Below are 6,040 nucleotides of genomic sequence, written 5' to 3'. Positions count from 1 at the left end.
CGATTCGTTGTGTTTCCTCGATGCATATTCTAGCTACCATCAAATCAAGATGGCAGAACCAGACCAAGCTGCAACGGCATTTATCACACCATATGGGCCATTCTGCTTCAACACGATGCCCTTCGGGCTCAAAAACGCCGGCACAACATATCAGCGCATGATTCAGACATGTCTGGCAAGCCAAATCGGCAAAACAGTGGAGGCATATGTAGATGATGTGGTCATCAAAACAAGACATGTTGAATCTCTAGTAGACGACTTGAGGCTCACATTTGATAACCTCCAAACATACGACATCAAGCTCAACCCAGAAAAATGCGTTTTCGGCGTTCCAGCCGGAAAGCTCTTGGGCTTCATTGTATCCGGTAGAGGAATTGAAGCAAATCCAGCCAAGATCCGAGCTCTGTCGCAACTGGATATCCCAAAGGACCTCAAACAAATACAAAAGTTAACCGGATGCGTGGCGGCTCTAAGCCGCTTTATCTCCCGCTTGGGAGAAAAGGCCCTACCCCTTTACCGCCTCCTTCGGTGCACCGAACACTTCAAATGGACGGACGCAGCCACGGCCGGACTTGATGAAATAAAAGCCATACTGGCAACAAACCCAGTCCTGGCCGCGCCAAACATTGGCGAACCAATGCTATTATACATTGCAGCAACACATCAGGTTGTAAGCGCAGTGCTCGTCGTCGAACGTGAAGCGGACGGACACAAATTCCGCCTTCAAAAGCCGGTCTATTATGTGTCCACTGTCCTCACTCCCTGCAAATCACGGTACCCGCATTATCAAAAGATTGCGTACGCGGTATTCATGGCATCCCGGAAGCTACGACACTACTTTCAAGAGTGTTCAATAACAGTAGCCTCGGAAGTACCACTTCACGGTATTATAAACAACCGTGACGCAACGGGCCGGATTGCAAAATGGGCCATCGAGCTCCTCCTGTTCGACATAACTTATAAGCCACGACGAGCCATCAAGTCACAAGTCTTGGCCGACTTCGTCGCAGAATGGACGGAGGCCGAACTCCCTAAAGAGTTCGGCACATATTCAAATTGGATCATGCATTTCGACGGCTCCAAGATGTTGGCCGGACTGGGGGCTGGCATCGTTTTGACGTCCCCCACAGGAGACACAGTTCAATACGTACTACAGATTATGTACACGGACTCCAACAATGCAGACGAATATGAGGCCCTTTTACATGGTCTCCGGATGGCAGTATCCATGGGCATCCAATGCCTAGAGGTGCGCGGGGACTCGAACCTCGCAATATCCCAAATAAATGGAGACTTCGATGCCAAGGATCCAAAAATGGCAGCTTACCGCAACGTCGTCCTAAAAATGTTAGCTCAGTTCGAGGGGCTTGAATTTCACCATATAGCCCGGGAAAATAATCAGGCGGCAGATGTCCTGGCATGCATCGGCGCAAAACGCGATGTAGTCCCCCCCAACATCTTCTTGGAAAGGTTGTTCAAGCCATCCGTAGCATGGGAAGGGGAGCCGAACAATAACAGCCCGGACCCAACCGCTCTGCCCGACACCGAACATTCTGACACAATCGGAGGCTCTGCCAATGAAATAACACCTTCAACCCACGTAATAATGGCCGTCATCGCCTCGTGGATAGAACCATTCCTCGCCTACCTTACTAGGCAGGAACTCCCCGAGGACCAAAATGAGGCACGCTGCATAGTGCGGCGATCCAAAGCCTACCGAGTCCATGAGGGAGAGCTTTATAAGAAAAGCACTACTGGAGTCCTTCAAAGGTGCATCTCCGAAGAGGAGGGGCGGAATCTCCTGGCTGAAATTCATGCCGGACTCGACGGTCATCACATTGCAGCCCGGTCCCTTGTAAGCAAGGCCTTCCGTACAGGCTTTTATTGGCTGACGGCCCGGGCAAACGCTCAGGACTTAGTCCAACGATGCACCGGTTGCCAGCTCTTTGCAAACCAAAGCCATATGCCACCCACCGCCCTCCAAACCATCCCCATTACTTGGCCCTTCGCGGTCTGGGGGCTTGACATGGTTGGACCCCTTAAAGGCGGAACCCACAAGCAAAAATACTTACTGGTCATGGTGGATAAGTTCACCAAATGGATAGAAGCCAAGCCTGTTAAGACGGCCGAATCCGGACCGGTGATAGACTTTGTATCCAGGGTTGTACACCGTTATAGCGTCCCCCGCAGCATCATCACTGATAACGGCACGAACTTCATGGCCGACGAGGTAAAACTCTGGTGCAAAAACATGGGCATAAAGCTCGATTATTCTTCCGTCTATCACCCACAAACTAACGGCCAGATCGAACGTGCAAATGGTCTTATCATGAGCGGCATCAAACCCAGATTAGTGCGGTCCCTCAAGGAATCTAACACGCACTGGGTAGAGGAGCTTGACTCCGTACTCTGGGGCTGCAGACCACGCCGAATCGCACCACCGGATACACACCATTCTTTATGGTGTATGGCGCAGAGCAGTTTTGCCTTGCGACATAATTCATGACTCACCTCGAGTGCGCATGTACGAAGAAAGAGAAGGCGAGCTCGATCGGCAGGACAGCTTGGACGCATTGGAGGAGGAGCATGACGTGGCAAAAGCCCGTTCCACATTCTATCAACAGCAGGCTCGAAGATACCAAAGCAGAGAAGTACGGGCCAAAAATTACAACGTTGGCGAATTAGTTCTATGACTACCGGACAAGAAAAAGGACAAACTCAAGCCCAAGTGGGAAGGTCCCTTCATAATTGACCAAGTCCTGACTGGTGGAGCGTACCGCCTGCGGGATGCATCGGATAACCGACTCGAGCCAAACCCATGGAACGCAGCCCGTCTCCAAAGATTCTATGCCTAGCGCCGGACTCTATGTTCGTCTCCTTCCTCTGTCCATTTTTTATATATTTTCTGTCTTACATTTCTCTTCTTCTCTCTCTCTCTTATAGTCTTTAAAGGCTCATAAAATGACGCGCTATCCGCGCTCATTAAACCTGGGGGCTTCTTTAAACAGAAGCTTATTCATACGGGCTTCATGCCCAACACATGTGTCACACTTCCGCATGTACCTTTTATTCACCATTATATGCATCGATATGACTTAAGTTTTGGCCAAGCTGGGTTGCCTGGCTCCTGTGCTTACCCCTACGTTCCCGATTGTTTGGCTAGGTGGTAAAGGGAGCACCTCTGCGATTGTTACTGCCGGGTCAGCCGGACGTGTACCTCAGACTGGGTGAAGCCGAAAGCTAGCGTTCTTAAGGGAATATTCGGTCGGTGAACTAAAGATGATCTTTTTTATTTTTATCTATACGCCCCCAGATGTTTTTTTTGTGTTTCTTTTCGCAACATGGACATGCACCTTAGGGCATGCCTCCCAGGGAAAGGAACCCCTAACGGAACTATTCTCCCTGGAAGATGTTTCTTACTAACCACGTAATATAACATGCCTAGTCAGGCACTTGTCTGTTCACGCCCCAATGACCCCTACGCCTGGTCTCCATGCATTCCCCGGTTCCTATATAACCGCATGGGAATTTGGACACACTTCGGACCGCTAGGTCCCGAGGCTGAAGCAAAAAGGTCGGCCATGACAAATGATCTACAATCCGGCTAGAAGGCATTATAAATGTCAATTAAATTACATAGTCATTTTGACTGGTTGTATTCCTCTTCAATACCATCTAACAGGCTGTCTAATTTATAGTCCTGCTGGGAATACTTTGCGGCCAACTCTACTTGGCCGTATACTAAGCTTACAGGGATCTCCTTCCCATCGGGCCCTACAGGACCGACCTCGGCCATGTGGTTGTGGTCAGCCTTTGCATACCGCGTCTTCACCATGGCCCAGGCCTCCCTAGCGCCTTGACGGCAGGTTGATATCTTCCACAATCGGAAGCGCCACCGTGCTCCCTTTAGCTTCTCCGCAAGCTCTCCAAGACCTTCCGGCATGGAGAAGGATGGCCACAGGGCCTGGGCGACGCCTTGCATCGCCTGCCGAACTCGATCAAGCAGTTGCGAGACCTCGGGAAGAAGGTCACCCGTAGAACCGGGCATCTCCTCTACAGGACGACCTGTTAGCACACCTACAGACATTTCTCTGTTAGTCGACTTCCCCGCCGAACTTTCTTTCAAAAGGTTCGTTCAAGCACTTACTAAATATGCCGTGCCGAAGCCCCTGATTCTCCTTCACGGAGTCTGACAGCTGGGCACGAACATCTTTCAGCTCGATGCCCAGCTTGGTGTTGGCATCTTGGAGATTGTTCTTCTCCACCATCACCTTTATCAGCACCCTCTCACCAGCCTTTAGCTGGCGTAGGAGGTGTTGCCTTTCCGGATTCAATCCAGCACCGTCTACAATTTCATTTGTCAGATTCGCACCAAAGCCGTGCTTCGCAAAATACTTATCTTTTGAAGTGTATATTACAAGAGGGGGTCTCCTTAGGCTCCCCTGCCATGGCTAGTGCGCCCTCCAGTTGGGCTTTGCACTCTTCCAGCTCCTTGGACAGTAGGGAATTCTTTTCTGTAAGAACCTGCATATCAAATGATCCTTAAATTAGTTATTCTAACTGTTTCAAGTCTCGGGGGCTACTGCTATATATATAATTACCAAAATTTTCTTACCCGTATGTCTTTTACATATTGCTCCATGGCTCTGGCTAGACCATTTTGAGCGGCACGGAGGTGCGCATCTCCCGAGTTGAAGGCATCTAACGCCCCTTGGCGAAACAAGCGTCGCGAAGAATTGTCCGGCGACGCCTGTGGTTCATGGCACTCTCCACCTCAGAGTTGGTGGCATAAAACCTGTCCACATCCTCCGTCGGAGGAGCGTCTGGCGCGCGCCTTGCATTCGCCTCCGCCTCCGGACTAGGCTTTGGAGCCTGGCTGGTGGAGGCGTGATTGGCAGCCTCTCCAGGTATAGTCCAGCGAGGTCTCTTTGTCCTGAAGAGAGCACGAGTGTCAATGTGCCTCGAAGGTATAACACCTGGGATAAGGGGGCGCGCCATACCTTTGCGCTGACGCCTCGGTCCGGACTGCACTTCTTTTCGGCCCACGGGGCCCTACGGCCCCTCGTTGGCTTGTCGCCGCAGGTTCGGCCTTCCGCCTTAAAAACCTCCCCTGCAAAGTTCGGTTGCAATCAGGAAACTGAACACGAGTGGGCGGACACCTATTCGGGGTACTGGGACTTCGATCTCAGGTACCTGGGGCGTCAGGATTAGCCCTGGGTAATCGGCCGTAATGGCCACCAAGGCGTTGTCCTCGCTCAATTGATGGAACACTCCATCAATCAGCTCCACAGATATGTCCGGATCCTCTTGAGAGGCCGGGTCGAGGGACCGTCCTGGGTCCTCGGGTTGTGGAGGAGGGCTGCTTATTTCCTTAACAGCCCGGCGCAGTTCCTGCGTTAAAGTCGTCAGACTGAATATTTAACAATGGGAATACAAAGGATGGACAAGTAAATACGGCCGCTTACCCAGCTCGGGGGATTGTGCATGGAGAATCCACCCTGAGGGTTGACGGAGAAATTCCTCCTCTTCTCCCTTATACAAAGTGGACAAGATCTTTAGTAGAGCGGCAGCTGAATCCGGCCCCTTACCGTAGCGGGTGGCGTCGTCCTCCCCGTTGAAGTCCCACATGGGGTGGCTTCTATACTGAAGCGGCTGCACCCCCCGCATAATGCATTCGGCCATAACCCCGATCATGGTTAGTCCGTAATGGGCTAACAATCTTAGTCGCCCATCAGGTAAATGATGTCCCTGTCACTTTCCCTCTGGGAGCTCCATGGGCGCCAGCTTAGGCGCTTCTTTAAGGGACCACTATTGAATTCAGGGAGGCCGATCCGGACAGGATCCGGCAGTGGGACGTCTTCTATATAGAACCATTCCGAGGGCCAGTCTTCGGACGCCTTCTTTGGGGTTTCGGACAGATATCCGGTCCCGGCGATGCGCCACACTTCGGCTCCGCCCACTTGATACATTGACCCCTTCTTGGAACGGGGCACGAGGAAAAATAGCTCCTTCCACAGTCTGAAATGAGCTTCAACACCCA

Source organism: Triticum urartu, chromosome 2, assembly GCF_003073215.2.
Source record: "Triticum urartu cultivar G1812 chromosome 2, Tu2.1, whole genome shotgun sequence".
Classification (NCBI taxonomy): Eukaryota; Viridiplantae; Streptophyta; class Magnoliopsida; order Poales; family Poaceae; genus Triticum; species Triticum urartu.
This window is presented reverse-complemented; position numbering follows the sequence as displayed.